General features: G+C 41.2%; 2 long non-coding RNA genes across 3 annotated transcripts in view; one reads left to right on the top strand and one right to left on the bottom strand.

Annotated features, from left to right (window-relative positions):
• LOC309646930 overlaps positions 1 to 26,161 on the top strand; it is a 73,179-nt gene extending 47,018 nt beyond the window's left edge. The window contains exon 4 of one of the 2 annotated variants that reach the window (XR_014255665.1): positions 25,211 to 26,161. This is a non-coding gene — a long non-coding RNA (uncharacterized lncRNA). Of the gene's footprint in view, positions 1 to 3,607; positions 7,042 to 25,210 lie in introns of those variants that run through there. The other variant, XR_014255666.1, reaches the window with a different exon arrangement.
• LOC309646931 overlaps positions 1 to 26,558 on the bottom strand; it is a 312,876-nt gene that overhangs the window by 252,804 nt on the left and 33,514 nt on the right. The gene's annotated exons all lie outside the window — the stretch shown is intronic.

The following is a 26,558-nucleotide window of genomic DNA, read 5'->3' as shown; positions in this document are numbered from 1 at the left end:
AAGATGTGATTCACTGTAAGCTAAAATATGAAAAGAACAGATTTACCTAGCAAGTAAATTCAGGGATGTCTAATCACTTTACAAAATTACCCATTATGGGAGCTCTTTAAATACCGAGTTTCCATAACAAGTTTTTATAGAATTATTAATTCATGAACATCGATATACATAACCAGGCACTGCTCTCTCAGCTCCGTGGGCTTCAGCACAGCCCCAGCCCTGGAATGACGTGGAACACACATTAAAACCTCCATCGCCTGCGCAACTGACTATTGTCCTTCAAACATAGCTAAACACATTTGATTTTTCCCCCCAAGGTAAAGAGGTAACTGTGAATACGGCCAAATAACCTAGACTGTGAGAAATGGTCCATTGTCAGACTGTCTTGACTTTTTTCCTTGGAATCATAACAAAACCACGCCTGTTCTCTCCTGGAAAAAGCAATGAGAACCAACATGCCACGTGATTGTTTCGGAGGAGAAATGAGATGACACTTGGCTGGGGGCTTCTCCTCTCTCTGCAGGGATATTTTGTTTCCCACAATGGGCACGACCTGCCTAACCCCCGGCCTGTGGGAAGCGGGAGCCCGCTGTCGTCCCAAGTCAGAGGCGGCAATGGCAGCCGTGCAGAGGAGGGGGCGTTGATGGGGAGCCCACCAGGGAGAGGCTGTCATCGGGTCCTGCAGCTGCACAGGGCAGAGCAAGGACACTGACCCTCTGGAGCCCAGGTGGGAAGCATCCCCCCCCCAAGGCCAGTGGGACTTCTGATACCACCACAGGGGAGCCAGCTGTGACCATCACAGCAGAGGCCACTTGTGAGGACACCCACAGAAATACTGAGAAACACTCGGAAGGAGACTCATTTATATAAAGGAGCCAGTGGGAGAGCTTACAGCAGTTATGGATTCAGGCCTTTTCGCTCGGCCGTTCTCCTTTTCTGAAACGTTCTTCCAGGCAGACACATAGCTTGCTTTCTTACCTGCTTTGGGTCTCTGCTCAAGTATCACCTTATCAAGAAGTTCATCTCTTTCATCTCTGACCACCTTTCTTAAAATAGCAATACACACACACAATACCCATCCCGTACCCTTACTTTAATTTGTCCAATGCACTCTCACAATCTGACGTACTGCATGTCTTATTGTTCTACTCTTTCCACTGGAAGCTCTGCAAGGTAGAAATTCATGTCTACTTGTTCACGGTTTTATTCCCAGTACTTAGAGGAGGGCTCGGCCAAGAGTAGGCCCTCAATTATTCTTTGTTAAATAGGTAACTAGGGCTTCCCTGGTGGCGCAGTGGTTGAGAATCTGCCTGCCAGTGCAGGGGACACGGGTTCGAGCCCTGGTCTGGGAAGATCCCACATGCCGCGGAGCAACTGGGCCCGTGAGCCACAACTACTGAGCCTGCGCGTCTGGAGCCTGTGCTCCTCAGCAAGAGAGGCCACGACAGTGAGAGGCCCACGCACCGCGATGAAGAGTGGCCCCCGCTTGCCGCAACTAGAGAAAGCCCTAACACAGAAACGAAGACCCAACACAGCCATAAATTAAAAAATTTAAAAAAAAAATAAGTAACTAAATCTACCCCACACTGTGGTCCACGGTCTCTCATTTCTTCGCCCCAGTCCAGCTGCTGCAACAGGCACGTCTTGAACCTTGTCGTCACCCATAACAAACTGTTCCATTCCCACACCTCTCTCCTCCACTGACGTGTGCAATTTCTCCCACCGCAGACATTCTTCAAACTCACCACGACTCCTTTACTTTCTTCCAACCGTCAACTCCATCCTCTAAACCAAACGCTTTACTTCTCTTGGCTCAGCCTTCATTGAACGTCATCTCGATAGCATTTCTTCGTGCTCTGTGTGCGCTGTCCTGTCCTGCTAGCCCAGCCTGGTGGTCCGGCTCCACACTTCTCTGTGACTCACCCCGCAGCCAAGCAGCGCGGAAGAGAGCCACACAACAGAGCAATGAGCCGATTAGATGAAGCACTACAGCCAACCTCACAAAGGTCCTCAACACTCCCACTCTAATTCCTTCATTTTCACCAGGTAGTCTCTCCTCCTAGTTTACAGAGAAAATAGAAGCTGTTAAGATGGGGAAGCCATCACCTTTCCAAAAGCAAACACACAGGCTCACTCACCTCTCACATATTCCATCAACTTTCTTATCAGCTTGAATCCCATTATCACTTATCTTCTGAGGAAATTCCACTATCAACTATCCTTGTATATTTGTCTTTTTTCCTAGGATCTTGTATTAGTTTGTGAGGGCTGCCATCACAACGCATCACAGACTGGGTGATTTAACAGAAATCTGTTGTTTCACAGTTCCAGAGGCTGGAAATCAGAAAGTGTCAGTCGAGCTGGTTCCTTCTGAAGGCTTTAGATCATGTTCCATGCTTCTGGCCTGGCTTCTGGTGGTTTGCTGGCAATCTCTGGCGTTCCTTGGCTTGTAGAAGCATCAGTCCAATTTCTGCCTTCATCGGCACGTGGCCTTCTCCTTGGGTGCATATCGCTGTGTCCAAATTTCCACTTTTTAAAAGGACACCAGTCATACTGGGTTAGGGCCACCTTACTCCAGGGTGACCGCATCCTCACTTCAGATAAGGTCACATTCTGAGATACTGGGGGTTAGGACTTCAACATATAAATTTTGTGGGGACCATTCAACCCGTAACAGATCTACATCCTTCCCGATGGCTTTTCAATATGCTTAAATCTCTCCCTTTAACAAAAATCAACAGGGTCCACATTTCATTCTGAATTCTGACCCTGTCTCTATTCTTTCCTAACAGTCATTTCTTTTCATTGTTTTCTTTACCCGATGTCTCTATTTCTTTATTTCCCATTCTCTCTTTGATTCACTCCAAACAGCTCTCCAGTAGCTCCCACAAAGGTCAACAGTAGACAACACAATGGTTATTTTAGTGCTCAGCTTATTTGGTTCCCCAGAAGCATTTGACAACACCAAACACACCAACTTTCTTAAAATATTCTCCTCCACTGGGGACTTATCACTACCATTGCTTTGCCTTCATCTTTCTACTCACTTTTCCACTTCCTTCGCAAGCTAGTCACCTTCTAAGCAGCCTGTAAGCAAACCTATAATCTTTCATCTTCGCTGCTGGAGCCTCTCCTTTTTACACTCTATACTCTCTTTGTAGATGATCCCATACATACCTATGGCTTCGGTTACCTCCCAGACAGAGGTAACTTGGAAATTGACCCGGCCCAGGTCTCTCCATGGTTGCCAGACCTGTGAATCCTACTGGCTACTTGCTTCTTCTTGAATGTCCTAAACTTTTGTCAACTTCACATTTCTAAAATTGAACACAAAACCTTCACTCCATCACTGTCACTAATAGAGCAGTCCTCCTCTTGTGTTCTCTGGAGGGATGAACTCAAACATTATGCAGACTTGACTAAAGGACCATATGCCAAAGCTGTTACTTCTTCCTTTAACTTCATGTTGTCCTCCAACTCAATTGCGTTTAAAGTACTTATTAAGCATCTAAGATTGTCGCTATTCAAAATAAACATATTACATGCAAATATTCATTAACTCTCATAACAATTCTGTAAGGTAATTTTATCTATTCCCATTTTGCAGATGAGAAAACCGGGCTTAGAGAAGTTCCCTTACAATGACCTAAGTAGCAAATGATGAAGCCTCATGTCAACCTAGATCTGACTCAGAATCTGGACCGTTAGCCACACGACTGAACTGTCACAATCATAGTATATATTGAAGTCATCAGGAGAAAGCAGAAAGCCGCATTTAATCCTGGTTTTGAGGAATGAGAGAAAATACGGATTGAGAACTGAGCAAATCATGCCATCTGAGCAAAGTGAAGATTATAGTGACCCTGACATATGAGAGAGACAGCAGAATCCATTCCAGTGGACCGGAGTCCCTACTGCGGACTATTAAATAAAAGTGAACATATAAGCTAGGGTCATTAAATGGAATTTCTTGAATGCCAGGCTGAGAAGTTAAAACTTGAACCTCTAAGCAGTAGGAAATCAAGAGCAAAAGCATAATGATTTTGAAAAGAGGAGGACAATACAGTCTGTTTTTGTTTCCACTGCCCTTTCTGATGGCACTCAGATCTCTAATAGCCATTCTGGGTTCAGTGAGGACATAAACTCTTCCTTCCTGAGTTATAACTGACACCTCATAGATGGTCACAGTAATGTTATCCCAGCAATCACCATGCATTAAAGGTGGTTAGGCTTTCAAGAGTAAATTTCCAGATACTTGATAAGATTATACAAATTATTTAGAATAGCTGCTTTCTCGGACCCAGTTGTCTTCTCTTTTGTATATTAACGCACCTTTTTCTCCATCAAAGATCTATGCCAGAAATTAATCTGGAGAGTAAAAGATAAGGGTGTGGGACCAAGTAAAAGATAAGGGTATGGGAAAGTGCAGTATTTATTGCAGGGCACCAAGCAAGGAGCCCAGGTAGCTAATGCTCAATGGGACCTAGTACATCTCCCATTGTACTAAGAGATGGTGATAATGCATTCCTCACGACGACTGCTCACGTCCAGCTTCCAAAATGCCTTATTCTTACATCATGGCTGTGTATCAGGAGATAAACTAGTTGCCCCACAGGAAGACTGAGACCATTCACTGATTAGAATACCTAAACTGGGTCAGGAATTTGCTAGGGACTGGAGACCTACGGAGCCAAAGGGTCTCTTATCCTCATCGAGCTTCCAGTCTGGGGGAAGACCGACACTAGTCAAACAAACACAAACATACACATTGATATTGATGAGGACTCATATTATATAATTCACTGCAATATAACAGATGAGTTAAATGAAAATTTGTTTTGTTTTTTGTATGCTATAGGCCCTGATGTGCAATCCTGAAACGTGATTCATTTGCAAAGGCCCTCAAGCAAGTTATTCAATTTCACCAAGGTTCAGTCTCCTCATATATCAAATGGGAGTAATAGTAACAAATGGGGAGTTTTATAAACATAAGTGAGATAATTTATGTGAAAATGCTTGCATTGTGCTTGATACATACTAAATATTAAAATATGTGAGCTATTGTAATTCTTAGAGCCTCTTAGGAATCTGCATCTTTCCTGCTGTGGGATATAGAATCTGATTAGCCAAATAGTTCTTAGCTGCAACCACATCAACAATGTTTTGTGCTAACAGTGTATGCTTACAAAATATCTCTCACAGGCACCATATAACATTCTGGAAGTAGGGAAAGAAGATGGTAGTTTTTAATCTAGTAAGGGAAATAGATGTGGATACAGATCGAAATAGACATAGATGCACAGACCACAGTGGGAGCTGGACTTGGTAAGTGTGGGCTGGAGATGGAAAAAGCTAGACGGAGAATGATACACATTAGAACACCGGAGTGAGAGTTATCTCAGCGGTAAAAAGCCTTACCTCAATCTGGAGGCAGGACAGAAGCCCAGGTGGAGGCAAAAGAGAAGAACAAGCAGCAAGGAAACACTTCAGCTCCACCCCAGCCTCCTGGTGGAGAGAGCAGCCTAACCAACGTCAACCTAGAAAAAACATACACGTTGCAAAGAATGCTTCCATTAAAGGCGCTATGACAACGATGATCCTAGCTTCTTGACACCAACTTCAATACAGATGCAAGTAAGAGACATGAAACGGCCCTAGGTCTCAGGTGGTTAAGATTTCTTTACATCTCAGAGTTGTTATTTTTAAAGTCTCAGCCTGAAAACTGACGTCCCCACAAAAACCTGCAACTGAACGTTTGTAACAGCTTATTCATAATTGCCAAAATGTGGAAGCAACCAAGATGCCCTTCAACAGGTGAACACGAATAGGTGAAGATGAATATCAAGATGAGTAAATGAAGACATGGAAGAGTTTTAAATGCATAATCACTAAAAGGAAGAAGCCAATCTGAGAAGGCTGTATACTATAGTATGTAGACAGCATGATTCTAACTAGATGACATTTTGGAAAAGGCAAAACTATGCAAGTTACTGAGTCAAACTGGGGTCCACTCACCCGTGAACAGTAAAGCCAATCTACTGACCCCAGGTTGTGGTGAAGGAAAGTGCAGCATTTACTGCAGGGCACCATGCAATGAGCCCAGGTAGCTAATGCTCAAAAAACCCAAACTCCCTGGTAGCTTTCAGGGAAAGGTCTTTACAGACAGGGTGAGGGAGAGGGATGCAGGTTGTGTTATCAGCTCATGGACGTTCCTCCGACTGGCTGGTGGTGAGGTAAGTGGGAGTCGGCATCATCAACCTTCCGGTTCCAACTGGTCTGGGGTCCACGTGCTTGTGGGCAGCAGACAGTTAACTTCTCCCACCTGGTGGGGGCTTCAGTACCTGCAAAATGGCTCAAAGGCTCAAAGCTCAGAATATTATCTGCAGCTCTTGAGGAGGAACTAAAGGTCTCTGACTTTGTTTAATGGCTAAACCATTATTACTTTGCCTTACTTGACTGCTTTCCTCTGTTTCTGCATTTTCTCACTTCTCCAATTAAATTTATTCTTTGGACCTTGGGGAAGGCCTAGGAAGCTAAAGTTATTCTACACACAAGAGGCAGGCAGAGGACATGGCAGTGGGGAGGTGGTAGTCTGTCCCAGGAAGGCCCCATAGGGTTCTACTCAGTTACCTGGAGACAGTAAAAAGATCAGTGATTGCCAGGGCTTTGGTGGGAGGTCGGGAGGGATGAAGAGATTGGAGCATAACTGATTTTAAGGCAGTGAAACTATTCCATATGATATTATAATGGTGGGTGCATGTCATTATATATTTGTCAAAACCCACAGAACGTACAACACCGAGACTGAGCCCTAATATAAACGATGGACTTAAAGTTTAACGATGTGTCAGTGTGTGTTCATCAGCTGTAACACAGGTACCCTCTGCTGGGGGATGCTGAGAGTGGGAGAGGCTGTGTATGTGTGGGGAGGAGATATACGGAAATCTCTGCACTTAACACTCAATTTTGCTGTGAATCTAAAACTGCTGAAAAGAAGTCTACTAATTTTTTTTTTAATCCCCAGTGGATGACCACTGTGGAGGGAGGCTTGTTTTTCCTTGTTTATCCTTTTCAACCTTTCGAATTTTACATCATGACAATATATTTCCTATTCAGTAAATAGTTTCTTCAAAAATTAAAAGGGGAAAATACATATCCACATCGACGGTATCTGTTTAGTTTACAAGTAATTAAGTCTAAGTTTACAAGTAATTAAGTCATACATAGTCATACATGGAAACACGTGGAAAACATGATTGGTCATCCCGAGGTAGCTCTGCAGCGTCGTACCCATCTGTCCCTTAGAAAGCAGACACAGCAGTGAAGGGATTTGCCCCAAGACTTTCATCTGACCAGGAGGATGTTTCCTCTTCCTCTTCCTGCTATTTCACTGCTTCTTTGTATTGAAAAAACTAGGGGTTTCACAAGATGTTCTAATCTGGCTCAAAGGCAACAGATTGTTCAAAATTAAGAAAACGTGAACCAGCTATATGGTTTGGATACCTTCACCACTTAGAAATTATAACTGACCTTTACACCTGATCTCTGGCCTCTGCCTCATGGTCAAGCCTTGTCATTCAGCCAGGTGACAGGGTTAAAGGTGATGCCACAACACTTCTGGCCTCCCAAAAACCAGGCACAAGGGTGCCCTCCCAGGGGCTGGGAAGCTTCTTAGTTCAAGTTTCCACATAAGGAAATGGCTACTGGAGGTAAAGAGGAGGGATGACGATAATGGCTGATATTTATTGCAACTAACGTGCAAAGCATTGCTCCGAGCACTGTTCAAGTATTGACTCATGTAACCCACTCAACCCCGTGAAGTAGCTGCAGCTCTGTCCCCACTTTATAAGCAGAAAACGAACATAGGCAGAGGTTAAGTAACTTGCCGAGGTCACCCAGAGATGGAGTCAACAGACAAACTCTGGCAAACTGTGATCACTCAGTAGAGAACGAATTTGCCCACACTCCCCGGTACTTGCATTAGGATTTAAAAATAGAGGCCACAGCTCTCAGCAGGACTGTGGAGTTGCTCCAGCTCAGTGCTCTGAAGTGTTCTGGGGAAGAGGAGAAGCAGCCTGAGATTCATTCATTCTGTTCAGAAGGCGAGCAGCAGAGTCTGCTGGGAGGTCTGAGCGTGGCGTAGTTTTCGGGACCTTAGAAGCCAGGCTGGGATCTCAGGAGCCAGCCCCACATCCCTTACTGGGATCTGCGTGCTGCAGATCCCCAGGTCCAACCTCAGGAGTGATCCAGAAGCCTGAGCGATCTTCAGATACTCCCCGAAGCAGCGAGTCTCCAGGTGTGGTCCCCAAGCAGCAGCATCACCATCACCTGAGAGCTTGACAGAAATGCAAATTCCCAGGCCCCATATCAGACCTCCGGAATTAGAATCTCATAGCGGGGCCTAAAAGTCTGTGTTTGAACAAGTAATTCTGGGTGATTGTAACATGGGTCAAAGTTCGAGTACCACTGCCCTGCAGGACTCCTATATTTGATCCGTGTCTTCTTTCCCCAGAGCGCCCCCTTGGACAGTAATTTTCTGGGTATCCTTGGAATCACTTGGGCTCTCCTGATTCTGGGACCACCCACCTGTGACAGTAGCACATAAACAGAGTCAGGGGTAGGGAGAGGGAACCTAGGGCTCTGACTTCCCGTTCTCTTTTCTAACTATTTTGAAGGAAAAGAGAGAGTGATGATTTCTCTTCTTTTGAAAATGCCAAAGGCAAGCTAAATCATCAACACGTTCATTTTTGACAGAAAGGAATCACGTGGGAAAGTCTCTCAAGCTTGGAGTGATTTATTCTGCTCAAACCCCAAGTCAGCCCAGGAGCCCTGGCCATTTCTGGCAGTGGTGAGAGTTCCAACTAAATCAAATAGAGCGCGATGCCTGCGTGCGTGGACGTGCTGAGTCTCTCCCGGACACTGTTTGGAAACCCAGGACAGAAAATCTCATGGAACCTTCAGAACCTTCCCTTTCTCCTCCTTCTGTGTAGACGTATTAAAAAGATGTGTAAGTGATTGTTCTAAGAATCTGTTCCACCGGCTCCAATGCAGGAAGCTGCAGATGCGGCTGCTGTGTGATAAAGGAAATGGTTTCTGGAAGCCCGGCTCCAGAGGACTGTGTTCCTCATGCGCCCTCTTGTGGCCACTTAGAGATAATGCAATCAGGTGAGGCCTCGGACTGTGTTCTTCTGTTAAAGCTGCAATTTAGGGAATTTGAAATCTCAAGAATTCAGGATTTGGAAAGCTTGTCTTTCCATAAATTATGCTTGCCTTGGGCCTTGTGGAAACCTATAGAGCTATTCTTCCTAAAATGACTGTGATGGTCTATCCCAACTAAAGCTGTTTTGCAAAGAATAGCAAATAAGTATCAGCTTTTTGTTTAAAGAATGTATACCGGGGCTTCCCTGGTGGCACAGTGGTTAAGAATCCGCCTGCCAATGCAGGGGACACGGGTTCGAGCCCTGGTCCGGGAAGATCCCACATGCCGCGGAGTAACTAAGCTCGTGTACCACAACTACTGAAGCCCACGCACCTAGAGCCCATGCTCTGCAACAAGAGAAGCCACCGCAATGAGAAGCCCGCGCACCGCGACGAAGAGTGGGCCCTGCTCGCTGCAACTAGAGAAAGCCCACACACAGCAAAAAAGACCCAACGCAGCCAAAAATAAAAAAAGATTAAAAAAAAAGAATGTATAACAATTAAGGAGGTTGCAAGTAGAGAGAGGATAATTGAATTACCGTTGGCTTGTAGCTGTGTTTACATGGGCAAAGCAAAGTGCAGGAGAAAATTTAGATCATTTGCAGGCTTGTTCATCAGTTAAACCAAAAACAAGCTGTAAAAGAAATTAAAGATATTAATTTCTATCTAATAATAGATATTAAAGCATGTATGTATGGAGACTACACGTTTGGTGCGTGCCAGCCCTGCACAGCCTCCAGGACGAATTCCTTCCTGCTGTTGGTGTGGTTCTGAAATCCAGCGTCCTCCCCGTGGCTACACTGCCTTAAGCTGGGAGAAGGTGACGACTTTCCTTGGCTCCCAGGGGGGATATCCCAGGGGGGACATGGCACTGTCCTCTCCCCTGGGCCCTTGTTCTTCACCTGAAAAACACTTCCCTGCCCCCCTAAGCTCTGAGAACGTGAAGGCTTTGCTACTGGTGCATGGAAGTTTAGCAGTGTTATGTGCCTGCTACATTCTCTTCTGGCTTTAGGAAAGAAGCCTGCCTACAGTTACAAGTTTCCAATAGAGAGCAACAAGATCTAAGTGCCGTGCAGTGTCTAGCTAATCACCTCCACAAGTAGATATTAATGAAAGTTTGATAAAGGGAAGATTACATTAATTATTCAGTTTTTCTAATTGTCCAGAAATAAAAATGGGTTGTCGGCAGCTAGACAAAATTTTCCAGAACAAGGAAACATGGGGATGAATTAGGGGATTAGGAAGCACATAAGATTTAGGACAGGGCAGCTCGACCTTGGCACTCCTCGGCTGTCTGAGTTGAGTAATCCTTTGTTACAAGGGCTGCCCTGTGTCTTCTGGAATGCACAGCAGTATCCCTGCATTTACCCGTCAGAAGCCAGTAGCACCCCACCAGTGGCGATAACCCAAATGTCCTCTGATGGCAATACCATCCCCAGTTGAGAACCATTGTTTTGTGGGGATGAGGCTGGTAGCAAAATTATTAAATATTGCAATTGATGAACCAAGATGAGACAGAAGATGTCTGACTGTAGGGCACCATGATGTACAGGAGAGCAAATGGGCTTTGGGGTTAGTAAGACCAGGGCTCAGATTAAATGACAGGACCTTAAGCCTCTTTTTTTTCCTAAGCCTCAGCTTCATGTATGTAAAATAATAACAATAATAATATAACAATGGTAATTAAGAATAACATTGTTGAGAGGTTAAATGAAATAAAGTTCATAAGGGATCTAGTATATTGCTTAGTATTTAACAAGGTCAGTAGATAGCAGTGTCTTTTCCTTATCTCCAGAAGTTTTTAGAAATAAAGTATAGCTTCCTGGGGTAGTTGAAAAGAGTCCTGGGAGACTGGCATAGGTGGGGTGGGAAGAGCCTTGTACCTGGGATGCTTGGTGAATAATGTCACCCTCCCTTCCTTCTGAAAGATTCTCCCTGAAATATAGGCTGTGCCTATTCAGAACTGAGGACGGTGCAGTGCATTAGCTCTCAGGATAAATAATCACAAAGGGCAGCAAAACAGACTAAGAGCATTCCAGAAATGGAAATATTTATGGTCTTTAAATGTTCCACTTTGGTCTCTATTTTTCAATCAGAAAAGTGCAAAATCATCCTTTTAACATGGGGAGTAAAATTCTTATACTTTGATGTCAATGAAACATTCTTGGCAAATTTGAAGGAGGGGATGTTTGTCATGTTATTTGTGTCTGACACACATCCCTTCTTGAATAATGAATGCTGTGTTTTCAGATTAGTCCTATAATGCTTCATGAAAGCCTTAAGTAACTCTGTGGAAACAGCTTCATTGCCCTTCCTGTTCCCTACAGCTTTAATTAAATCATTTGTTTACCTCTTACATAAATTACCTAAAAATAAAAAGGTGTTCAAATGATTTAAATTTCCCACACAGTAACAATCATGGCATTGGTAATTTATTCTTGAATTTTATCCCACTAAAGATTAATTCTCCTTTTCCCAGAATCCCTGAATCCTAATCTGTTCACATGTCTGATTCTCTTCTAACATTCAAGACCCCTTGTTTGAAAACGGGGAGCCTGGGAGAAGACTGAAATTCCCCATTTTTAAACTTTATCCACGTCCTCACCACTGTCGCAAATTGTTCTAGGTGAAGCCAGATGAAATTAACAACATATGACTTTTTTTTGACCTACAAAAATGGCAAGTTCACATGGTTTAAGTTAAAATTCTATCCCAATTTCTCTTACAATTCTGCTCATCCAATGTCACTTTCCTCATGGAGTTTTCCACAGTAGCTGCTACCCTGAAATGATCTCCCTTTCCTAAAGATGCCTACTTTGCGATAGTACTGTTGTTGATCCCTTATTACATCACTTTTGAGGGTGTTTCCCTTGGAGAGAGTGTAAATTGCAGAATTCAGCCAGGAGAGCTGTATTTGATTCTTGAGTCTTCTAAGTACTTGCTGGGTGAGTGGAGGTCAGCTATTTGGCCTTCCTAAGTCTCAAATTGCACTCTTGTAAAAGAGTTGTCTTAAGTATTGAGATAATGAATTTAATATTTTACATAGTGTCTAAATGCTTAGTAAATGGTCATTTAAAAAAATGATTGGTAGCTGTATCAATGAACTCCTGACGCCATGCCTTATTCACTGCAGCCTCCCCATAGGGGTTCAACACGTAACAATAACAACAACAATATAATAATGAGTAGGCATTTACTTGCTTACTTCAAGTAGGCATTTACTCTACCTAGTACTTTGCTAAGTATTTTCCTTGTATTTATCTCATGTAATCCTCACAACAATCCTGTGAGGTAGATACTGTTAATATCACCATTTTGGAGATGATTAATTTGAAGCAAACAGAGATAAGATAAATGGAACATGGCCACACACATGGAGGAGCCAGGGCTGGAACCAAGGTAATCTGACGTCAGAGTCCCTAACCTGTTCGATATCTCCCTGGTGATGCCCTAGATCTACTGCAAAGGCCTCAAAGACTTCTTTCTACTTTAAAGAGTCCATGATTCCAACGTGATAGTCTTGGAGCACTGTCATTTTTACTCACTTAATTTAATTTTACTCACTTAATTTTCCCACTTTTTTCTTTGTCCTATTAACTGTTTGATATTTCATTTGGGTTCTAAGTAACTAGAGATTTTTGTCAACATAGCTGGGCAGGACTAAATCATGGTTAAAATTAAGAGTTCAGTTCATTTTAACAATCTACCCCCTCGATGTGAGGTACCATGTGAGGCACTCAACAAACATATATGAATACCATACAGTACTTTGCTAAAAGTACTCATAGCAGTATCATATGAAAAGACTAAACTTGACATTTAAGAGCTGATGCCATGGAAGACACGAACATAACTGAACTTGGAGAACCATCTCAACAGATATCACATAACTGCCCCTGTGTGTCCAGCCAGCACTTTGCGAGGTGCCGTGGGATCTAAACAAAAGTACAATGACTCTTGACTGCAGAGACCACACAGTCCTGTGAAGACAGAGACACTCACATGTGCAGTCAGGTGACTCTGCAAATCAGCATAATCATTCCTTTAACAAGTATAGATTAAGAACCAACTACCAGCCAAGCCTATGCTGGGAACTGGGACAAGGGTAAACAGGTTAGGCCTGGCCTTGCCCCCATGAATTGAACAATTTGGGGGAATACATGACAGATTTTGTGGGAAGGATAGAAAATAAAGTCACAGTTTAGAGAGCTCATTGAGGACTACAGTAATTGGAAAAGGCCTCTTAAATGAGGGCAGTATTTGAGTTTGGTCCTCAGCAAAGGATGGTAACATGTCACCTAGTGACTTAATTCCCAAACACGGCAATCAACACAAATGCATAATGTGGTATCATAATTTCATAATGGTGGTAAAAGACAGCCAGCGAAAGATGATTACACCTTCACAATGTGCATTCATATTCACATCGTCCTTCACAGCATTTTAAGCTTAGCATTCTTTTTTTTTTTTTTTAATTTATTTTATTTATTTATTTTTGGCTGCATTGGGCCTTTGCTGCTGCGCGCGGGCTTTCTCTAGTTGCGGCGAGCCGGGGGCTACTCTTCGTTGCAGTGCGCGGGCTTCTCATTGGGGTGGCTTGTCTTGTTGCGGAGCACGGGCTCTGGGTGCTCAGGCTTCAGTAGTTGTGGCTCGCGGGCTCAGCAGTTGTGGCTCGCGGGCTCTAGAGCGCAGTCTCAGTAGTTGTGGCACACAGGCTTATTTGCTCCGAGGCATGTGGGATCTTCTCAGACCAGGAATCGAACCCGTGTCCCCTGCACTGGCAGGCGGATTCTTAACCACTGCGCCACCAGGGAAGTCCCTAAGCTTAGCATTCTTATTTCATTTACTGAAAGAACTAAGGCAAAATGTAACCTCAAATTTGAAAATGCTCCTTGCAAAGATTCTTATAGAACTATGTTAAAAAGCAAAAGTTCTGCACTATAGTTAAAATTGAGGTGTTTTCCTTTCAATTCAAAACCTCAATTTTCAGACCTTAATATGTTGGACTTTTCAACCACAGGCAGTGGGAAGTTGGTTACAGAGAGTGGTTACTATGAAGAAGGGGGCTGCTGATAGCATACTTCTGAAGTCTAACTGTGGCCTGTCATCTTTCAGTGGTTAAGGAAGCAATCCAGAGAAAAATATGTTGAGGGATAAATTGCTAACTCAATCAAGATGAATAACCTGGGCAGGTCAAACTGTATTTTTTTCCATTTCCCTTAATACTGGTCCACAGTGTGAGTAAGAAACCCAGTTATATTTTCCCCCATATGATGGTTTAGAAAAGATTTCCACAATATAATTCACATGGTATCAGGGATTATCTTTTTATGTGCAAACTAAACAAGATGAAATTATGTCAGCACAAGTCTCTGAAGATAAGATATGTCAAAAAGATAAATTACATAATTTATATTTGCATTCCTTTGCATTTTAATATTGTTATATTCTTTGCATTTCTAATTATATTTGCATTTTAAATATTGAATTCATTTTTAATTTCAGGGGTAAAATGATATAACTAGGAATGGATGGACATGAGACACTTTCAAATTCTTGTCTTTGCCACAGCTGCAATCAAAGACTTCTTTCCTTCCCATGATCCCCCAGTACCCCAAAGACCAGTATAATAAAACTAATGCCTAGCTGCTTACTAATACGGTACCTCTTACTATTGTTCAAATTATCTCTCCCGGCCACGTGAGCAAAGTAGACACCTCTGCCCTGTGACGCCCCCTTGCAGGAGGCGTCACAGGCGCCTGCGCCTCACCATTAGGCTTGCTTACGTGCATGGACGTAGAAGTTCTGGATCGGCCAGCACCGCCTGTGTACAGCCCTCTGCCGTGAGAAAGCCAGCCACGTCTCACATAGGGCTGCACCCTCACCCCGAATCCAGAAGTGAGAAGACATAAGGAGTGGAGCCGCAGACGATCTGCACCACTGAGCAGACCTACGGTCACCACCGGGCTGACTCCATGGCCCTAGGTGCTGGCTCGCAGGGGGATCCTTCAACCCCGGGCCCTGGCTCACCCCAGTGCCTGCTGGCTCCAGCGGCCCCAGGAAGCTCCTGTGGCCCAAGGTGACTTCCCTGTCACCAGGATCCAAGTGAGTTCCTGATACCCCAGGACTACAGTGGCTCCTGCCATCCAAGGTGGCTTCCGTGGCACCAGGCTCCCAGTGGGCTCCCACCAATCCAGGCCCCTGACCCACCCCAGCATCTGCTGGCTCTGGCAGCCCCAAGTGATTTCAAAGAAAACGAGCTCCCAGCCCACCCAGGCAGCTCCCGTGACGGATGTCTCCCCATGGACTTTAGCCAACCCGAGCTCCCAGATCACCCCTGAGCTAGCCAACTCCTGTGGCACCAGGCTCCTGGTAGGTTCCTGAGAACTCAGAATGAAAAAGAGTAAAGAAATTCTGCATGCGCTATAGGATACCATGAAAAGAAACAATCTACACATTACTGGAGTCCCAGAAAAAGAACAGAGAGAGGGAGAAAGCACATAAAGTTTATTTAAAGAAATAATGGCTGAGAACATCCCAAATTTGGGGAGAGATTTGGACATCCAAGTTCTGAAGCTAATTGGCCACCCAAAAATTTCAACTCAGAATGATCTTTAAGACACATTAGAATAAAAGAAAGATATATTATAATGAAATTATCTAAAATCAAAGATAGAGAATTTTTAAAGTAGCAAGAGAAGAAAATTCCTCACATAAGGAATTCCACAAGACTATCAGAGGATTTGTCAACAGAAATCTTGCAGGGCAGGAGAGAATGGGATGATATATTCAAAGTGCTAAAAGAAAAAAAAAAAGTCAACCAAGAATACTTTCCTTGGCAAAGCTATCCTTCAGAAATGAAGGAGAATCTATGAAACAGAAACAGAATCACGCACACAGAGAACAGACTGGTGGTTGCTTAGGGGGCGGGGGGTGGGAGAGGGATGGATTGGGAGTTTGGGATCAGCAGATGCAAACTGGTATATATAGAATGGATAAACAACAAGGTCCTACTGTATAGCACAGGGAACTATATTCAATATCCTGCGAGAGACCATAATGAAAAAGAATATGAAAAAGAATATATGTATAACTGAGTCACTTTGCTGTACAGCAATAATTAACACTACATTGTAAATCAACTATACTTCAATTAAAAAATAAAAATTGAAAAATTTTTTTTTAATTTAAAATTTAAAAAAAGAAATAATGAGTTTGAAGATGAATAAAAACTAACGAATAAAGTGGGGGAAAAAAGAAATAAAGGAGAGATCAAGATTTCCTCAGACAAAGCTAAGGGAAATCATCACCACTAGACCTGCCTTTACAAGAAATGCTGAAAGGAGTCCTTCAAGCTGAAATGAAAAGACACTAACTAGTGACATTAAAAAAACATCAAAATATAAAACTTACTGGTAAAGCTAAGTATATAATCAAATTCAGATTACTCTAGTACTCAATATGGCAGTGTGATAATCAGATAATCACTTAACTCTAGTATAAAGGTTAAAGGACAAAAGTATTAAAAATAACTACAGCTACTATAATTAGGTAATAGATACACAATATAAAAAGAGGTATATTGTGATATCAAAACCACAAACTTATGGGGAAGAATGTAAGAGTAGAGTTTTTGTATGCAATCAAAATTAAGTTACTATCAGCTTAAAATAGACTGGTATACCTGAAAAATATTTTATGTAAGCTTCATAATAACTACACAGCAAAAACCAATAGTAAACACACAAACTATAAACAGAAGGGAATCAAAGAATATCACTATGAAAAATTATCAATTCACAAAGAAAGACAGCAAAGAGGAAGACAGCTAACAGCATACTCAACAGTGAAAGGTTGAAAGCTTTTCCTCTTAAATCAGGAGCAATACAAGGATGCCCACTCTCACCACTCCTATTCAGCATAGTACTGGAAGTCCTAGACAGAGCAATTAGGCAAGAAAAAATAAAATAAATAAAATAAAAGCCATCCAAAATGGAAAGGAAGAAGTAAAATTGTCTCTTTCCACAGATGATATAATCTTATATGCAGAAAACCCTATAGACTACACACATACACAAACCTGTTGCAACTAATTAAGGAATTCAGCAAAGTTGCAAGATACAAAATCAACACAAAAATCTGTTGCATTGCTGTACACTAATAATGAAACAGCTGAAAAAGAAAGCTAGTGGCAGGGCAGAAATAAAGACGCAGATGTAGAGAACGGACTTCAGGACACAGGGCAGGACGGGGAAGCTGGGACAAAGTGAGAGAGTAGCACTGAGATATATACACTACCAAATGTAAAATAGATGTCTAGTGGGAAACTGCTGAATAGCACAGGGAGATCAGCTCGATGCTTTGTGATGACCTTAGAGGGGTGGGATAGGGAGGATGGGAGGAAGGCTCAAGAGGGAGGGGATATGGGGATATATGTATACTTATAACTGATTCACTTTGTTGTACAACAGAAACTAACACAACATCATAAGGCAATTATATTCCAATAAAGATATAAAAAAAAGAAAGCACCCAATTTACAATAACATGAAAAAGAAGGAATAAATTTAACCAAGAAAGTGAAAAAAATCTGTATGCTGAAAATTATAAGACATTGATGAAAGAAACTGAAGAAGACAAATAAATAGATCCCTTGCTTATGGATTGGAAAAATTAATATTGTTAAAATATCCATAGAACCCAAAGCCATCCATAGAGTCAATGCAATCACTATCAATTTCCAAGGGGGTTTTTCACAGAAATAGAAAAAGCAATCCTAAAATTAGTATGGAATCGCAAAAGGCCCCAAATAGCCAAAGTAATCCTGAGAAAGAAGAACAAAGCTGGAGGCATCACAATTCCTGATTTCAAACTTTATTACAAAGCTATGGTAATCAAAACAGTATGGTACTAGCAAAAAACAGACATATAGACCAATGGAACAGAATTGAGGACCAGAAATAAACCCACACATATTATTTGTTCAACTAATATTTAACAAGGGAGCCAAGAATACTCAATGGGGAAGGGAGATAGGGCAACAGGGAGATGTTGATCAAAGGGTACAAAGGTTATGTGGGATGAATAAATTCTGGAGATTTAAGGTACAACAAGGTGACTATATTTAATAGTACTGTATTATACTTGAAACTGCCTAAGAAAGTTAGTCTCAAGTGTTCTCACCACACACACACACACACACACACACACACACAAAATATGATGAATGTGCTAATTAGTTTGATTGTGGTAATTATTTCACAGTATATACATAGATCAAAACATCATGTTGTATACCTTAAATATACACAGTTTTTATTTGTCAGGTACACCTCAATAAAAGTAGAAAAAAATAAAAATGAAAATGAAAATAAAAATCTTTCAAGTGTTGACAGCTACAGGCTTCACAGTACTTGGCATGCTAACAAAGCATGAACTACTCCCATCAGATGGTGAAGATAAAAACATCATTAGAAGCACATCAGTAGAACTGTAGCCAGAGATGAGGTTTGAATTAGTGGAGGAGGGAGAAGAAGAGGAAGAGAAAGGAGGAGGAGAATTTTAAAAGTAAGATGAAGGAGGAGGAGGAGAAGTAAAAGAAATAGACACAAAGAAGGAAGAGGAGGAGGAGGAAGAGGGAGAAATAATCACCTATATCTCAGCATCCAGAGAGAAGCGTAGCTAACATTTCGGTGTCAGCACATACACACAAATACACACACACAGTAACTTCAGCACTTTTCCTAAGTTGGCAGGTGTACAAAACTTAGACGAGAGCCAGTAGGTTATAAGCATGTCAGGTTTGTCATAGTCATGCAGCATTTAGGAAGATGTGTTTAAGAGTGAAATTTAGGTCCAACTATGAAAGAAGGGAAAGAAAGCAGATGGGTGAGTGGTATTTCTAGGACTTGTCAATCTCTCAGGAATCTTGAAATAGACATCATAGAAGAGAGGGAACTGGCTGAGAGGATTTGAGAGCATCAGTATGGAATTAGATGAGAACAAAAATGGCCTTGTAAATAGGAAAGTTGATAGAAGGGAACACTGTGATAGAACAAAAGAAAGTAGATTAAAACTAGGGGAAAAGAAGCTTAAGATTTTAAAATAACAATTAGTTAGACTACGTAAAATATATATTACTTTTAAAATTGGTAGGCATGATACTGAGACTGCTCTGGGAGTGATTTGACACACGTATATCATGAAATAATTATTACAATAAGATTAGTTAACACCTTCATATCCTCATATAATTATCATTTTTTGCGGTGATAACATTTAAGATCTACTATTAACAACTTTCAAGTACACAACACAGTATTGTTAATTATAGTCACCATGTCGTATATTAGACGGCCAGAACTTATTAATCTTATAACTGGAAGTTTATACCCTTTGACCAACGTCTCCTCATCTCCTCTGCCCACAACCCCCAGTAACCACCATTCTACTCTCTATTTCTGAGTTCACTTTTTTAGATTCCACACGTGAGATCACACAATATTTGTCTTTGTCTGACTTACTTTACTTAAAATAATGCCCTTGAGGTCCACCTATGTTGTCCCAAAAGACAAGATTTCCCTCTTCTTTATGGATGAATATCTATTTATTTATTTATATAACATTTTCTTTATCCATTCATTTGTCAATGGCCACTTAAGATTGTTTCCATGTCTGGGCTATTGTGAATAATGCTGCAATGAACATGGGAGTACAGAAATCTCTTCAATGTCCTGCTTTTCTTTCCTTTGGATATATACCCAGAAGTAGGACTGCAGGAATCATATGGTGGTTCTATTCTTAATTTTTTGAAGAATTTCCATACTGTTCCACAGTAGCTGCACCAATTTACATTCCCACACACAGTGCACAAGGGTTCCCTTTTCTCCACATCCTGTTATCTCCTGTCTTCTTGTTCTCTCTTGTCTTCTTGATGATAGTCATTTTAACAGGTATGAAGTGGTATCTCATACCTGTGGTTTTGATTTGCATTTCCCTGATGATTAGTGATGTTGAGCATCTTTTCACGTACCTGTTGGCCATTTATACGTTTTCTTTGAAAAAATGTCTATTTAAGTCCTCTGCCCATTTTTTAATCAGATTGATTTGGGGTACTGAATTGTGTAAGTTCTTTATTTTGGATTTTAACCCATTATCAGATAGATGGTTTGCAAACATTTTCTCCCATTCTGTAGACTGCCTTTTCATTCTACTGATTGTTTCCTTTGCTATGCAGAGGATTTTAGTATGATTCAATCCCATTTTTGCTGTTGTTGCCTGTGCTTTTGGTGTATATCCAAAAAATAGTTGCTAAAATCAATGTCAAGGAACTTCATCCCTATGTTTTCCTCTAGTAGTTTTACAGCTTCAGGTCTTGCATTTAAGTCTTTAATCAATTTCGAGTTCATTTTTGTGAGTGGTGTATGTGAAATAATGGTTTTATTTCCTTCTTTGCATGTGAATATCCAGTTTTTCCATACCATTTATTGAAGAGGCTGTCTTTTCCCCATGTGTATTCTTGGCACCTTTGTTGAAGATCAGTTGGCCATATATGTGTGGGTTTATTTCTGGGATCTAGAATAGAGAATTCAGAAACACTTGCAAGTTTTATGCCTAGCACCCTACTACTTACTTTGATCTTCCATGTTTGGTACCAAGAATGCTGACCAACTACAGCTCTGTATAGGGAAAAACATCCAGTATTCCTCCTGGGTTTCTCCTTTATTCTCACACTCACAACACTTCTACACTTCTAGTCACCAAATGTGTATGGGGTTTTCCCACACCAAGCAATTCTCTGTTACACGAGCTGGTCAATTCTGACACTATCTACTAAAGATAGCAGCAGGGTCCACAGGTTAAGGGCTCAGTCTCATAAGACTGTCTCCCCGTCTCAGATGCCAGCTGCAAGTAGTAGGGCCCCAGGTTACCCACAATTTCTGTCTGACTTGGCCACAAATCAGAGGTTTCCATGACCTCCACCCCTTGGATTTGATTTTTGCTAAAGCATCTCACAGAACTCAGGAAAACACTTACTTACATTTACTAGTTTATAATTAAAGGATGTGAAGAGCCAGATGAAGAGATACGTAGGATGCGGTCTTGGGAGGATCCCAAGCAGGAGCTCTGTCCCATGGGGTTCGAGTCCGTCACCCTCCCAGTACGTGGATGTGTTCACCAACACGGAACTCTCTGAGTTCCATACTACTGGGATTTTATGGAGGCTTCCTCGCATAGGCATGATCAATTATTAACTCCATTTCCAGCTCCTCTCCCCGACCTGAAGAAGGGGCGGGGGGGGTGGGAGGTTGAAAATTCCAAACTTCTAATCATGGCTTCCTCTTTCTGGTGACCAGCCCCCATCCTGAAGCCATGCAGAGTTAGCTCACTAGTACAAAAGACCCTTCAAACGCTCCAATCAAGGTGGACTTTACATGGGTTTTAGGAGCTCTCTGCCAGGAACCGGGGGCAGAGATGAAGAGATAGGTACATAGATAGATAGACAGATAGATATAGAGAGAGAGAGTATATAATCTAGTATCTCACAAGCTCCTTTACACTACTTAAGCTCCCTGGGTACCAATTCCATACACAGACCTGTCCTGTATTAAGTGGATATAGTGTTGGAGATTCTAAAATAAATTTGTATCTCCAAATATAAAAAATAGATATAAGAATAAACAATTGATGACCCTCACATCTGATCAAATTTTCAAAACTCACCGTGTTAAGAACCAAGCTCTGTTTTGAAAATTGATCCTCAGAGGGAAAAAAAAAAAACCGGGTAGGGGGGAGATTCTGAGCTGCTGGAACTCAAACTGGAGAGACTCGATGTTAATAACTGAAGACTTCCTTCCCACCAAATCTATATCTAAGGGGGAGAGCAAGAAATAACGATGATTTTGAAGCTTTTGCAAAAGCAGAAATCCTATCCCTAAGCAGTTCTAAACAGAAGTTAAATCTTGAACAAATATAAGAACTGAATATAACAATAAAGAAGTAAAGTGCTATGACCATTTGCAGAATGGAAATATAAGGTCCTTCTCTCCTCCCACATTTGTAAGAATCTCATGTTTTCACAAACCTCAAAATTCTGTGGAGAGGGTTTAGTTTACTGATTTTTTTGTACTTTAAATAGCACTTGAAATGCTTTTTTAGTAAACAAAAAAACAAAAAAAACACACAATGATTTTTTTCTCTTAAACAGTGGCTGTCCTTTTAGGTTTGCTTTCATCACTTTTAAAACATTTAAATGCCAATGTTTTGTTATGATTTTGCCATAATTTTTTCAAATTTATGTTCCTCCAAAATTATTTTGAATGTGCAATGTGATAGTTAAGAAAGTGGGTTATGAAATCAGAACTGTCCAGCTCTCCTGTAGCTTGCCATGATCGTATAGTGGTTAGTACTCTGCGTTGTGGAATCAGAACTGTGTTAAGTCCCAGTCCTGACAATTAATATAAAAAACTAACATATGCCCCTATGCCTAGGCCGGTTTTTTTTTAACCTGGATGGATATAAAATAGTACATGTTCCATAACATTGTCATGAGTATTAAATGAGATATTGTCTACGAAGTGCTTAGAATAATGCCTGACAGAATAAGTTGAAGATTCTTGAATATTGTGGAAATGTTTATTAATTGTGTAAAAATTAATTTCAGCTAGGAGCAGAGTGTGCAAACATAGCATTTGGATACTCAATAAATTCTGTAGAGGGAATGCTAAGGAAATACCTGCATTGACAAATGAATGAATTGTTACACAAAGTAATGTGTTGATGCTTTTCCTACTCTCCCAGGCAAGGTTAGAGCTCCCTCCTCAGGATTCCCTCAGCATTACAAACATGCTTTTATCACAGGACTTAACTGTGCTGTCCTCTGGGTCAAAGACTGTCTTGTGTCTTGTTTAGGTCCGAACCCAGAGCCTGGCGCTGTGTCTGAGTCTTCATAATCTCTCAATAAATCTTCCATCTAATGACTGAATTTCAATTCCTTAAACAAAGGTTAAGACTCACGTGTAACACAACCTCTGTCAGAATAATCCCCTGGCCAAACTTTGTTCCTGAGAGAAGAAGGGATGCTCTGAGAAATGCTAAAATGGAAAATTTTTAAATAAAAAAAGGTTCATAACCTATGGCCTCAGTTATTTATTCAACAGTCATTTAACAGGCACATACTGGGTGAAAGGTACTGTAAAGGATACAAAAATAAAACAAAATTACATTTTCCTGTCCCAGGAGAGCTTATATTTGAGTAGAGAAAATAACATTTTTACATATATCACTGAAAGTAGCATACAGTAAATTCTGCATAAGCAAGTTTCTTTGAAAAGGACAGATTTCCAACTCATGTGATAAGGCTGTCCATCCTAAGAAAGGAAGTATTTAGGCTGGTTGTGGAAGATAGGTAAGGGCTCAGTGGGGCGGGTGGAGGAAGAAGAACGAAGATGGAGAAAGGGCATGTCAGAAGAAACAGCAGGAGCGACAATGCAGAGAGAGGAAAATGCAATATGCGTTTAGAAAAAGTCTAGCTTCCAGCTGTACTTGTAACGTTTGTTGCATGAGGGAGGCAAGGAAGCCAGCTTAGGGGTGAACTGCTGCGGAGCCTGAATGCCAGCCTGGACCGTGTTCAGCGATTTAAGAAGATCCACGTGGTGTCGTGCGTGGAGTGGTTTGGAAGGTAGGAAGGAATCTGGTGTGAAAGCTCAAGCTCAGGTCATTAGTGCCAGAGCAAGGAATTAAAAGGAAGAGAATTATCTACAAGGTCAGATAACTAATGCTTGGCAACTGACTATGGGCCTGAGAGCCCAGCGGAGAGGAGGCAAAGATGACTTATCATCATTAGGTAGTCAGCCTCTGGCCAGGAGATGAAGTATTCCTTCCCTGTGACTCACACATTTCCAGAAGCTACTGATTTCCTGGAAATTTTTATTAAATTTCTAAGTCTTTCAACAATAAATTTTTAAACCACTATTTTTACCACTTGTTCATGTTGTAGTGTCTCTATGACAGATTTTAGAGCAGAGACTTTCTTTTCCAACTCCTGACATGAATCGGACCCAACATGACCACTCTTGACTAACTGGTCTCCAAGTCTATTACCTCAGTATGAGCTGCTGTCGACGGTTTTGTCCTAGACGGCAACAAATGAATGGTTAGATGAGTGGTTTTCTGGTAAATAAGAAACTTCTGGGTATGTTCGTACCAGTAAAAGGCAAGATCTGTCATACTGATGACAGGTTTCCAGTGTTTACTCCCAGTAGGTATTACTCACTGCAGCCCAGGGAGTGGTCTCTGGTGCATAACAAAGGGGAGGGTGACGTAGCTAATTCGCAGAGCCTGAAGCCACATCTCTGGGTTAGACTTCTCTCCTTAGCTCTCCTCTTTAACGTCTAAATACCTATTTAAAAATCTCCACCTAGGTGTCCCACATGCACCTCAAATTCAGCATGTCCAGAAGATCATTCCTCCATTGTCCTCTACCCAACACCTTCTTATTTTCTTGTATCCCTTGGCACCTAAGTCTACAGCCATGTTGGTCTCTTCTCCTCCTCTCTTCTCCATAAAGGAGCCACCTGCTTACCCTATACCTGGACCCTCATCTTTAGTCCTGTTTTACTGCCTTTGTTCCTCAACGCTTGCCTAGGACTTCTGCAATGACAAACAAGTCTCTTGCCCTCATTCTGTCTCCTTAAATCTATTCACTATATTAGGACCAGAGTTATTTCTTCAAAATGGACATTTAAAAGTGTACGATTTTGCTTTAAACTTGTCAATGGCTTCCACTTTTGAAAAAAGATACAGTCCAAACTCTTCAATTTAGTCTTCTGTTGCAGCACTTACTACATTGCATAGTGACTGGTAGCACTTTTATCTGAATCCTCTAACACATTAAAAGCTTCTAAATGTTTGTGGGATGGAAAAAATGAAACAGTACTCAGTGTATTTTTATGATATTATTTCATTCTCATGAAAACCCTGTCAGATAAATATTGTTCTTCCCATTCCACAGAGGAAGAAGTTAAGAATCAAGAGGATATTTAGCCTGTTGAAGGGACATGGAGAGTAACGGACAGACATTGGGTTGAAGAGCAAGTCTACTTGGCCCCAAATCTCAACAGCTCACTGTTCCTCCATACTGCCCTTTATTTGTATTTGTTGTCTTCTAATCTTTGTAGCTACCCTAGGTAAGCCTGAGACACACCTTCTGCTAAAATTTGTGTGTGTGCATATACATGTGTATTATTAGATTATGAGCTCCTGAAATTCAAAAGCCATATTCACTTCCAGCATAATACCTTTTATACACGCCTTTAGTTGGTTCTTAATAAATGATTTATTAAATTAAATTAAATAGTGCAATGGTAAAGGTAATTTTGTTATTTTAGGAAACAATGAAGCTTACACCAATTACAAAGCATAAAGTGATTTTTAAAGTACCATTTAAGTACCACTCTGTATGAGATAAGTAGTATATAAAGAAAAAAAAATTGCTGTATGCATTTACCATTTGTAGCTCATGAATTTTAACTACTAAAGAAGACAATATGTCTCTAAAACCTTGGTGTAAGTAATAGCCCAATGTTCTCAGGGCAAATTTTTTCAGTTATATTATTAATAAGGTTTCACTTTGCTTTGGATTCAGATAGTCCTTGGCCAATAGCATTATTCAGTCTTTCATCTTGAATTCTCTATATAGAAAAACTTCTTTGGGACCATAACCCTTACCAGTGATGGAAACTTCCAGGTCAGGTGAAGCGGTAAGCTCTAAGAGAAGGAATCTCACAGGGGGTCTCCAACTTTGCCAAGATGACCGTAACTGCACGTTGATAAAATATATCTGTTGTGATGAGTTCTAGAAGCCATATTTTTATGACAAAATTTTGAAAAGTTAAAAAACAGATAGGGAAGTAGTCTGCATGGACGCTGAGTCATCTGAGAAAGGGGCTGGAGAAAACGGAGATACATAACCTGGTGATAAAATTAGGAGGAATATTTACAAATATTGCTGCATTCAAATATTTGTTATCTGAATGATATAACATTTGAATGACAAATAACAAACTATCTGAGTTTGCTTTGTGAGTTCACTGTGGGGCATTTACCCTCTTTGGCCAAAAAAGGAAGTATGTGTTTGTTTATTTTAATAGAAAACGTGGATCAAAACATCCTTTCCCTAAAATAATGTATTATAATCCTATTTGTTTGACTATGACTTTCTGTGAAACATACACGTTAAAATAGTGAGCATTCTGGAACATCACGGCAGACTATCTATTGGTTATTGTGGAGGATAAACCATTTACTTTGTGGAGTTTAAATGGTTTTACATGCATATTAATTGTAATAAACTATGCCAA

The sequence above is a fragment of the Balaenoptera physalus genome (assembly GCF_965194825.1).
Source record: "Balaenoptera physalus genome assembly, chromosome: 17".
Classification (NCBI taxonomy): Eukaryota; Metazoa; Chordata; class Mammalia; order Artiodactyla; family Balaenopteridae; genus Balaenoptera; species Balaenoptera physalus.
This window is presented reverse-complemented; position numbering and strand designations above follow the sequence as displayed.